Source organism: Mesoplodon densirostris, chromosome 1 (assembly GCF_025265405.1).
Source record: "Mesoplodon densirostris isolate mMesDen1 chromosome 1, mMesDen1 primary haplotype, whole genome shotgun sequence".
Lineage (NCBI taxonomy): Eukaryota > Metazoa > Chordata > Mammalia > Artiodactyla > Ziphiidae > Mesoplodon > Mesoplodon densirostris.
Genome location: NC_082661.1, coordinates 70,321,389 through 70,333,673, shown reverse-complemented (window position 1 = coordinate 70,333,673; position 12,285 = coordinate 70,321,389). Strand labels below are relative to the sequence as shown.

The following is a 12,285-nucleotide window of genomic DNA, read 5'->3' as shown; positions in this document are numbered from 1 at the left end:
CCTTGCCCTCCATAATTCCTACCTTGCTGGGTAGCACAGGGACCTCCTAACAACCCAGGCATCTCTCCCCAGCCCACCACATACGGCTTCAGTTATTCATCTAAAGTGCATCTGTGCAAAGCCTTCAGTGGCTCCCTACTGCTGTGAGAATAAGCTCCCAGTGGTCAGCCTGGCATTGAAAAGCCTTTACCCACTGGCTGCATATCCCTCTCTGCTCTAAATGCAGGCTCTGCATCCTGCCTCACTGCCTTTGCATATGCCCTGGCCCCTGCCTGGGACCCCTTCCTCCCTCTTCAGTGCCCAGTCAATCCCTCCGTGCTACGGGCCTCCCCTCCACACCCGTGACCTCTCTACCCTCTGAGCTCCTGGAGCACTTCCTGTTGCTATAGCTCAGCTGGCACCCACCTCTACTGCCTGTCCTGTTGGAGAACCATCACTTCATGGATTCCCTTGTTTCCTCGCCTGGACTAGGCATCCTTTGAGAACAAGCCATGTCTGCTTCATCTCATCCCCCAGCCCCACCCCCAGTGCTCGGCACACAGCTCTGCACACAGTAGAGTCTCCACCAGGGTGTGCAGACGACCACGATTGGTTGGTGTCCCAGCCCTGCTGAAGATCGCGGGAACGTGGGGATGGTTCATTCCAGATTTTGCTGGTACTGAGAACCTGAAGACAATTTCTGTGTTTAATGAGAATTATTAACAAATGATGTATCACGATGAGTTCAGCTCAGTTGGTAAAGTCTAGCAGAGGGAAAACAGAATATGATCCATTAAATGTTCTAGGCTGGTGGGGGCCACCTGGACCTGTGGAAGGAGACAGGGGAAGTGTGGGATGGTGACAGCTGGTGGCTGGAGGGCCCAGTATTGTGCCCTCTGCAATGAATGACAGGCTTGCCTGAGGGCTACGGAGAGAGACCCGGGCTGGGTAGATGAGACAGTACCTGGTCATCCACACCCAATCCTCACCTACACCTCACTGGAGGGAAGCCCTGAACCCTCCGGGAGGAACAGCAAGGCCCTGGGTGATGTCCCCCACAGAGAAGAAGTATATCCACAAGAAGGAACAGCCCCAGGCAGCAGGAGTGAAAGGGGGGTGCAACGTCAGGATGCATTCCCAGCGTGGCCACCACTGCAGGTAAGTGGTGTTGCATCCACTGGGATCTTCTGAGGAGCCCCATGAAAGAATTCTCAAATCGGTCGCAGCCAAGTACAGAGGGGGATGCACTTATCCAGCAGCTTCTCCCTCCCACTAGTCAAGGGTGGTCCCACAGGACTTTAACCCCGCAGGCTCTTCAGGTCATGCAGGTGTGAGTGCCGGGTGGTGCCCATGGGCATCCCACACTACGCAAACCCCAGGACTGGAAGCAAGAGGTACAGGGCCTGGGCCGCACATGCTCCCTGTGCAATGCTGTTCAGTCTTTGGAAGGAACAGATGCACAAACCTTCAGGCCCGTTTGCATGGACTTGAAAACTGCTACATTCACTAATCGGGGATGAACCCTGACCCCATTTAATGGTGGATATCAGTCTTTGTATTTCTGTCTGAACCATTGACATTCAAGCATCATTTCGCAGCAAGCATTCATTTGGCACCTGCTGAATCCCAGCCACTGTGCTAGGTGCTATAGGATTGGGAAGATGAAGAGGAGATGGCTCCTTCCCGGAACAGCTGCTGGTCTGGTGGAGGAAACCAGGATTTCAACAAATCCGTGCACTTCATTATAACCTCTCCACGGAGAGGATCTAGCTCTCAGAGAAGAGAAAGCTTGTCGCCTCTCCCCTGAGGGGTCGAGAAGGCATCACCAAGGCAGGAATGGTTGGGTGTGGAAGGCACCCTAGGTAAAGAGACGGGCAAGGGCAAGTGCGGGGCAGTGGATTACAACTGTGGTGTCCTTAGAGTCACCTGGGAGGCTTTTTCAAAAGACACAGGGCTGGGATGTACCCAGACCCGCTGTATCAGAATCCTGTGAGGTGATGTGACATTGTTATCGTTCAGCAAATATTCACTCTCCCCTTCCCCTGCCCTGTGTGGTTTCGCCCCAAATTCACATGTTGAAGCCCTAACCACCAATAGGATGGAATTTGGGGATGAGATCTTTGGGGGGTAATTAGTGAATTAGTGTCCTAACAAGAAGAGACTCAGAGACATCCTACCCACCTTCCCCCCACCCCCCCACTCCACACATGTGCAGGGTTGGGCTTGTTTTCATTTAAGCCACATTCTTGGCTCACCAGCATTATTAGACTTTTTGAGGGCCACGTTTGGCCAACTCTCAAAGCAGGAAACTTTAAGAGACTAGACGTGAGCTCCTGAATCAGGAGCCCGATTTGGGTTCCAGGCTGGGTCTTTGCCGCGGCACATCTTTCTCCCTTGTCTGCCATTGAGCCTCCTGCAAACGGCTCTTCTGGCTGCTTTCTCCCTAGGAGGGGGCCGGTCCGGGCCAGGCGGGCTCCCCGACGGGCAAGGGCGCCGCCGAGCAGGAGCTGAGCGAGGGATGCGGCCTCTGGGAGGAGAACTCGCAGCTCAAGGAAACAGTGCGGCGGCTGCAGGCCGAGGTGGAACAGCACCGGCAGGAGGCGCTGCAGCTCCGCGACCAGCGCAGGTAGGTCTGCGGGTCGGGGCTTCTCTCCTCTGCCCCTTGGTGAGCCTCTGGGATCTAAGATGGGGTTGCACCCTCAGCATCTTCCCAAAGAAAGGACTCCCTAGTACGCCAGCACTTCACTGATGTTACTCCTTTGACCCATGGAAAGGATCAGTGGTCTAGGAATTCTAGATCTCCAAACTGCCTAGGATTAGCCCTGAAATGGGGGGAGGGGTACCCTATTTCCCTACAGATCAGGGAATTTATGGAATCAAACTTAAAGATGCCAAAAGTATCCTCAAAACTAGCCTTAGGGAGTCAGTGCAGTGGAATTGTTAAGACAGTTCTGTGTGCTCTTTTTTTTTTTTCAAATTTTAATCTAAGACTTAACGCAGTACACTTTATTGATGAAAATACTACTTCACATAATTCATAAAACCAGAGCAAGAAGGGCCTTAGAAAATAATCACACTTGCATGATATGCTGACAAATAATTTACATATCGTTTCTGTACAGTATTCTCCTCACACCATGTATAATCTTGACATTACCAATTATAATTATAGATACATTAATGTTGAACTTACAGTTTTAATACTTAAAAATCATTGTTCCTATTCATCACTGATGGATGGATAAACAAAGTGTGGTACACATCCATACAATGGAACAGTATTCAGTTATAAAAAGAAATCAAGTTCTGATACATGCTACAACATGGATGAACCTTGAAAACATGATGCTAAGTGAAAGAAGCCACATATAACCAAAGGCCACATATTTCATGATTCCATTTTTATGAAATGTCCAAAAGAGGCAAATCCATAGAGACAGAAAATATATTAGTTGTTGCCAGAGGCTGCAGGAAGGAGAGAGTTGGGGGTGACTACTAACAGATGCAGGGTCTCTTCCGAGGGTGATGGAGATGTTCTGGAATTACTGGTGATGGTCACAACACAGGGATATACTAAGAACCAGTTTTAAATGGCATATTTTATGAGAATTTCATCTCAATTTTTTTAACGACAAAAACAGTCAGCGTTCCAATAAAGAGAATCACGGTATCAGCATGATCATAATTAGAAGAAAAAATGCATATCATGAAAATGTCACAATTACTGGGCAAGGGAAATTCTGATGACACATTTAAGGGCACATTAAAGGATAAAACTGCTATTGCTGTTAAAACACGTGAAGATGATCCTTCCCAGAAACTGAAATTAAAATTTTTACAAGAAGCCAAAATCCTCAAGCAATATAATCATCCCAGTATTGTCAAATTTATCAAAGTTCGCACACAAATACAGCCTATCTACATGATTAAGGAACTGGTTCCAGGAGGCGATTTCCTCTCCTTTCTGAGAAAGAAGGATGAACTAAAACAGTTAGTGAAATTTTCATTAGATGCTGCTTCTGGATGGCAAAGCTCGGGTAAACATTGTATACACAGGAACCTTGCTGCAAGAAACTGCCTGGAGGTGAAAATAATGTTCTGAAAATCAGTGACTTTGGAATGTCTCGTCAAGAGGATGGTGGCGTGGGACTTCCCTGGTGGCACAGTGGTTAAGAATGCGCCTGCCAATGCAGGGGACACAGGTTTGAGCCCTGGTCTGGGAAGATCCCACATGCCGCGGAGCAACTAGGCCCGTGCACCACAACTACTGAGCCTGCGCTCTAGAGCCCGTGAGCCACAACTACTGAGCCCACGTGCCACAACTACTGAAGCCCGCGGGCCTAGAGCCTGAGCTCTGCAACAAGAGAAGCCACCGCAATGAGAAGCCCACACACCACAACGGAAAGTAGCCCCTGCCCGCGCAATTAGAGAAAGCCCGTGTGCAGCAAACGAAGACCCAATGCAGTCAAAAATAAATAAATGTATAAATTTATTTTTTAAAAAAGAGGATGGTGGTGTGTATTCATCTGATTTAAAGCAGATTCCCATTAAATGGACAGCACCAGAAGCTCTTAATTATAGGAGATATCATTCTGAGAGGACACATGGAGCTTTGGCATCCTCCTCTAGGAGACCTTCAGCTTAGGGGTCTGTCCATACCCTTGATTGAAAGTCTTCATTATCTGTGCTTGTCCGAGGACTGTTTCTTCTCTTCCTTTCCTTCTGAACTGTCCCATTTCTCTTTCTTTTCTATCTTTCCTTTATCATGCCTGGACTCCTTTTTGCCACCAGAGGAGATTTTATCCATTTTTTCAGATTTAAATGAGTCACCGCTTTTTTCTTTGCCTGACGATTTTGACTTATTTTTTTCCTTGTCTTTCTCATTTGGATAAGGAGACTCACACGGACTCTCACTTTTGTGTTTTGAAACCCCCATTGTTCCATGTTCCTCTTTCCGCCTCTTGGTAAATAAGTCCAGTGGCACTTCCCGGTCATTGTCTGAGTGATCCCTTTTCCGCTCTTTCCTGTCCTTTTCATCTTTTTTTTCTCTTTCTCTGGATCTTTCCCTTGACTTGTCCAAATCTTTCTTGTCCATTTCTCTCTCCTTACTCTTGGACAGTGGTGGAGGAGTATGATTAATGTAGAGCTTTGCTGAAGATTCCTTGAGTTCGATGAGACTGTCCTGTAGAAAATGAATGGAGATGACAGGTGAGCTGGCATAGTTCTCAGAAGCCAGAGGAACTTTGGGAAGTACTGTTGAGCAATGTGATGGAGAAGGGTAGGTATCAATTTTGTGACGCTTTAGTTCCCTTTCAACCTCTGCAATATCTGATCGGGGAACAGGTGACTTCAAGGACCCAGAAACTGGTGTTTTCTCTCCTCCTTTAACATTTTCCTTTAATTTCATTTCCTTTGCTATATCTCTTTCTCTGGATGGCTCCTTCTCTCTTTCCTTTTCTTGAGTCGACTTTGATTCTGCATTGGGGACAGTGGTCTTGAATTTCTCATCTTTAGCTTTTCCTTGCTCCTTGAATTTTTCTTTCTCTTTGTCAGATTTGGGTGTTCTTTCCTTCGTCTCTCTTGCTTTTCCATCTTTACTTGGCCTTCTTCCTTCGGTTTTTCTTTACCATCTTTACCAAGTACTCGGGCCTCTGGAGTAGTAGCTGGAGTCTTTTCTTTTTTCTCTTTTTCTTTCTCTTTCCCTTTTGCTTTGTCATTTTCTTTAACAGCTTTGCTGTTAGAGCCACTATTTCCATTGCTTGAATTCCTTTTTGGTGTGGCATTAGAAGCTTTATTAACTGCTTTCACACCACACTGAGATCTCTCCCTTGATTTATCAGTCTCATTGTTACTGCTTTCATCCGATTTAGATGCACTTCCTGTTGACGATGAAGAAAGCCCTCTACAAGGCCCATTTTGTATACTGGCAATTGCATTTCTCGGAGGGGGGTCTTTGTGATGAAACTTATTTTCAGGTATCATGTATGACTTTCTACTTTTCAACTGCCCAGAGTAGCCCATAGCCAATGCATATAGATCTGGCCTCTTCTCTTTCTCCTCTTGGCAGATTTTATGCACTCTTCTTTCCAAAGCCTGACCCAGATTCAAAACTTTTGGGTACCAAGGAAGTATTTTTGTTAGCACAATCAAGATATTCCTGATGTGAGTATATTCGCCTGTTCCAAGGCAATGTACCGAGGCCTTGGTTAGTTTGTAATGCCATTTATGTACAACGTGTCGAAAATTTTCATAGTCTAGTTGATCAGCTTTATTTCCACCATCAAAACCAGTTGCCCGTAATATAGTAAGAAATCCTGGATACTTTCCACATTCCTTTTCATATGTGGCTCTACCTCTGTGCCACCTGGTCACAGTCTCTAACATGCAGCAAAGGAATCTTCCATATCGACTAGCTTCATTTTCAGTACAGCTTGCGACTGTGTAAATTATATGAGAGAAAACTCGATCATAGCAAAGAAGTGTGGAAAAATTCGGAGTTTTCTGTTGATGTACGAATTCAACAAAATGAGCACAGTAAACAGCATCAATTGCTGAAAAAATACATCGAGGAAATATACACAGCTGTAGAAATTTTGTGATGGTCTCATTTTTGGTAGAGTTTGCTAAAAGCCAGTTCTCCTTTTCCAGTTTCAGTCTCTGTAGCACTCGCTGTACGTGTTCCACCTGCTTCTTTTCTTCTTCAAGAAGCTTGTCCTGAAGGGCAGTACATCGCTCCTTCTCTTTTTTCTTTTGATTTGGAGGCATTTCCTGATTGCCATCAATTGCTTTCATCTGGACTTTAAGTTTATTGACTTCCCGTTCATAGCTGGTACGTGGAACTGCAAGGTCATACATTGTCAATGACCAGAATGTGGCATAGAATTGAGGGCTGATGTCATCCCAGACTTTGGAAACATGTAAGGAAACCACTGCTTCATGGACAGGAGCCATCACCATTTCACATGATGTAATATACTTGTGAACTTTATGTTGCTGTGTATTTCCCTTCTCTGATTTTTGAAGTTCATCATACTTTGACGAAATATGGTGTGCATACATTGGCCTAGACAGGAAAAATGCTGCATCATGGGGTGTGTGAAATTCATTACAGAGCACATCAATTGAAGGCACTCGCTTTATATAATCCTCTGTGCTTAGATTAGATGCTAAAAACCCACCAAACTGTACCAGGGTATCATGACACTGATCATAGAGCTTTCCCACAAGTTTCAAATGTTTCTCTCCACCTTCCTGAAAGATTACCCCATTCCTCTGCTGAGCCATAAGCAAATAGAGAGGAAGAGCAAGATCATGGTCTAATAGTGCATCCTTTAATCTCTGGGAGGATTTTTTAGTGTTTCTTATCTGGCCAAAGTAACCACCCTCAGCTTTTAGTTGCTCTCCACCAGTCATGGCCTCTAGTTGCTCCATTGTCATTTCTTCTGTAATTTCTATGCCTGCCATTTTCTGTACCACTTCTTTCAATATAAGCAGGTCACAACTTTTGCCTGCCTTTAGCTGATTAGCCACATATTGAAGAAGACCAGCAAGATCAATTGGATATTTACGAAAAACTGCACCACAGAAACTAGCCAGACTCTGAAGCCAGTTTGAGATGGTTGTGTCGTCATGTTTCATTCTCTCCTTTTCTGGATTAGCTAAAGCTTCAATGATACAATAGGCCAAGACGTCATAATTCAATGAAGTGAGGAGTGAGGTATTTCAATGAATCTACTACAGGTGTTATTAAGTTATCATACTTCTGTATTTGTGACAAGATATAATCAAACAAAATGGTTGGATTGCTGTGGCTCAACTTCCCAATTTGTCTTCCAGAGGGCTTCACATTTTCCTTGGTTAGACGCTTCATGATATATTTGGCTCTGTCTATTGTTTGAGCTTTAACTTTTACTAAAAGTGGATGACTGGTATAAGTTTCATTCTTCCACTGGCCGTACAGACGATATCTATGCTGGTATGGAAATGCTTTAAACATTCCCCACAGTTCCTCAGACATACAAGCATTGCAGTCCATCAAAGAAAGAGATGGAAGTAATACCTGGTCAGTAATGCTAAGCAAGCAGCTAAGGATAACTTCCATCTTCTCTTTATCTTCTTGTTTGCTTCCATCCGACTGAAACTCCTTCATAAATGACTTGCCTATCCGCACCACTTTTGCGAATAAAATGGGATCGTGAGAAAGGTGGGGACCAAGGTAACAGAACATATTGAAGATGTCTCTCCTCAAATCTTCAAAGCTCTCTGCTTGTTTTGGTGCTCTCTTATTTTGCAAAGCATTAACAGGTGAGCCTTTAGCACCTTTAGGAACGCCAACTCTTCGGTAGAGAGGCTCAATAGTTATATGAATAAGCTTGCAAATAGCAAGGGCTATTAGTTTATGTGAAGCTGCATAGTATGGAGGCATCTGATCCATAATGTTCTGTGCATGCTGCCAATCACCAATCTTTAACAAGGCTTCCAACAAACCAAGTTTCTGGTTGTCAGGTGGCTTCTCCACTTTCTCCTCTTCTTTCTCCTTTTCTTTCTCTCGTTTGTCAATTTTCTCAGGAGACAGTACAACCATTGTAAGTTTTCTAACAATCTGCTTAGCTTCTACAATTTCTCGTTTGTGTTCATCCATAATGCAATTATCAGCTGGAAGAAGATGTACATAAAGATCATCTAAATCCATAAGATTAAATTGTAGAAGTACTGCTGCAACTCTGTACAAAGATGAAGGAGTCTCTCCATTTGGTTCCTGGTAAAACTTGAATTTGAACCCAAGAATATGACACAGTGTTTGTGGTTCACACATACTCATGTAAGATTCTAATAAAGATATAAAGAAGTCATTGTGTTCTGGCCTGCATTCAAACACTTCTAAAATGACATCCAGAACTCTATTGGGATCCAGATTAAAGCATCCTATTAAAGATTTGATGTTTTCTAAGATCAAATCACTAGTAATATTTCCAGATAAATCTTGCCCCAATTCAGCAATCAGCCTGGCATAACCTTCATTTTCTTCTCTTAACAAATTAAATTTTTGCTGCTTATAAAAGAGTTGTGTCTTGATTTTAACTGACTTTTGATTGAATTGCTGTGATTGTTTGATAAGCCCCAACGATTCCAATGTTTCTGGATCCAAGCGTTCCTTTAGAGGTGTGTCTGAAACGAAATACAAACATGCTACTACGAATTGTGTAAAACAGTCTCTCTTGCTTTTTTCTTCTAAACAATTTGTCTCAGTATCTAATATGCAGAATACGTCAGCAAGAATGGAGGGCATATCCTCACAAAATTCACTAATGTCATTAAGAACATTAGATGCCTGTTCATGCTTTAGATTTCCTTTAATGACATGGGATGATAACTCATAAAGAGCTTGCTGGAAATCTCTATAAGTTGAACTATCATGGCTTTTATTTTCACTGAGGATCCGGCATAAATGCAAAAATTCACCTCTCCCTGATTTCTCCCAGTTCTTTATCCACTCTACGGGAACCATGACAGCTGCGTCTGCCATCTTCCCCTCACTAGTAGCAAAACGCTAGCGAGCGGTCAAAGGGGAGCACCGCCCACGGGAATGCCGGGAGCCGCGTCTGCGTGCTCATAATTAGCTGCGTGACGTTGGGCGAGTCTGCTCATCTCTCCAAGACCCTGCCCTTACCTGTAAAAGGTAGAAAACACCACCCCCTCTCAGGGCTGTTGTAGAATGCAGTGAGATGTATAGGAAGATGCTTAGCACTGACCCTGGCACTCGGTAAATTGTGGTGGCAACTCTGATTGCCTTGTCCAGGCTGGATAGCCCTTTATCAAGTCCTGAATTCATGGCCTTCTTTTTCCCTGGCTGGAAAGTTTATAACTACTACTTTAATTTCATTAATAGATATAGGACTTTTCAAGTTATCTGTTTCTTCCTGAGTGAGCTTTGGTAGTTTGTATCTTTGAAGGCATTTGTCCATTTCATCCCAGAGTTTGAATGTTCCAGTCCCCGGCATAAAGTTCCAGTGAAAGTAGGCCTGAGGCTCATCTGAGAAACAGCCATGAATCCACCTGGCCAAGGTGGAGCACCTTAAATTCAGTTAGAGACTCACCATGTGACACTGGAATAAGGAGACTGGACCAGAGCAGGGGCTCCTGACCATTTCCGATTACAGTCCCCTCCAGGTGAGGAAAACGATGTCCCTCTCCTGGAGAAGGATATCATCACACAAAAATATGCATGTACTTTCAGAAGGTGTCAGGCCCCCTGAGGCTGGTCTGAGGATCCCTCAGTGCCCCACCCCAAGGTTAGGAAAAGTGATAGCTGATGGTCAAACATTCGCTTTGTGCCACGGGCTCTTCTGGACACGGATTAACGTGGTTCATCCTCTCACTAACCCCATAAGGTAGCCACTGTTGTCAGATGGAGAAACCGAGCAGAGCGCAGCTCGCCCAAAGTCATGCAGCTAGGAAGTGGTAGGCCGCGGAGGGACGCAGGCAGCCTGGCTCTAACCAGTGTTCTCCTAATCCCTCTCCCATCCTGCCTTCTCACCCTGGACCGCTGGTCTCCCAGCTCTCAGAGTCCACAGCGTTCGGTAATTCTGATACAGAATCTCAGCCTCCAGGCCTACCCACCTCCCCCAAGTGAAAGGAGTGTTTTCTGGGACTCCTCTCCTGAGCTGTCCTCCACCCCTTGCCCCAGAAGGCTGCCCTTTGTGCTCAGGTTTCTCCTTCATGGAATGCTGGGGGTGGAAGGTACTGAGAAGAGGTTCCACAAGCTGGACCCCACAACTCAGAGACCCCGGATCTCCTTCCCACTGTGTCCTGACCTTAGATATTGCAGGCCACCCAGCAGAGTGGGGAGAATCTCCAGTGCCCTAGAGGTTCAGCCCCTAGAGCCTGGACAAGCCCAGCTGTGCTTCCACCCCGCCCCACAGGCTGCTGGAGGAGGATCAGCAAGCCCAGTGGGCCCGGGAGATGGAGATGCTACGCCAGGAACACCGGCAGGAGATGCAGGCCATGGTGGCCGATTTCAGCAGCGCTCAAGCGCAGCTCCACGCCCGGCTGGCTGCCCTGGAAACCGAGTAAGTGAGGACTTGGCCCCAGGTTGGGAGGGACTAGTAGATGTACCATTTTATTAGGGGGACCTCATCCTAGTGTATCCAGGACTCTCCTAGTTTTCGGTTTTTTTTTTTGGCGGTACGCGGGCGTCTCAGTGTTGTGGCCTCTCCCGTTGCGGAGCATAGGCTCCGGGCGCGCAGGCTCAGCAGCCATGGCTCACGGGCCCAGCCGCTCCACGGCATGTGGGATCTTCCCGGACCGGGGCACGAACCCGTGTCCCCCTGCATCAGCAGGCAGACTCTCAACCACTGCGCCACCAGGGAAGCCCCCTCTCCTAGTTTTAAAACTAGAAGTCCCGAGTTCCAGAAGCGCCTCAGTTCCAGGCAAACTGGGATGGTTGGCCACCCGTCTTTTTATGAGACTGCATTCCCGTCTTGTGCAGGGTATTGGGAATCTGTGAGGAATGAGCATGGTTTGACCCTCACACACAGAAGAAGATCAGGGCTACTTTTTTATGAGCATTTCTGCCTTCTAATGTGCATCATCTCATTTAATCTTCACAGCAGTTCTTCAGGGTGGAAACCGTTGTTCCCATGGATTGATTAAGAAAGCAAGGGCCCCTCATGCAAGCATTCATTTATTCATTCAGCAAATATTTGTTAAGGGCCTACTGTGTGCCTTGCACTGTTTTAGGCTCTGGAGTTACAGTGGGAATAAAACAAAGGCTGTGCTCTCATAGCACTCACAAATTCTAGATGGGGATTCTGACAAAGAAATAAGCAAATAAATATTTAACTTCATATCAGGTAATGAAAGTACCTGAAGGTACTAGAAGGAAAACAGGATCAGTGTCTAGAGTGCCAAGGGTGGGCAAGGAGGTGACATTTAAGCATAAAGAGGAGAGGAAATGAGAGAGCCATCTGGACGAACAGCATTCCAAGCAGCCAGAACAGCAAGTGCAAGGGCCCTGGGGCCCGCCTCCCAAGACCAAACAGCCAGAAGGCTTAAGTGGAATGAGTGAGAGAGTGATGATAGGAACTGAGGTTGGCAAGGTAGCTGGGAGGGGTGGAGGAGATGCTGCGCTGAGCAGGAAGGGGTTTGGGTGTATTCAGATGGAGTGCACTGGGAAGCCCTTGTAAGGCTTTGAGCATGACTGACATGGCCTGAGATACCTTTTAACAGGGTCACTTCTGACTTCTGAGAGGAGAAGAGACTGGGAGATCGGGGTTAGTGGCAGGAAGTTCAGGTCAAGCAGCACTA

At 46.0% G+C, this 12,285-nt stretch overlaps 2 pseudogenes; one reads left to right on the top strand and one right to left on the bottom strand.

Moving 5' to 3' along the window:
- Nucleotides 1–3,691: 3,691 nt before the first annotated feature.
- Nucleotides 3,692–4,644, top strand: LOC132488188 (tyrosine-protein kinase Fer-like; annotated as a pseudogene).
- Nucleotides 4,591–9,505, bottom strand: LOC132493555 (THO complex subunit 2-like; annotated as a pseudogene).
- Between the last annotated feature and the right edge of the window lie 2,780 nt (nt 9,506–12,285).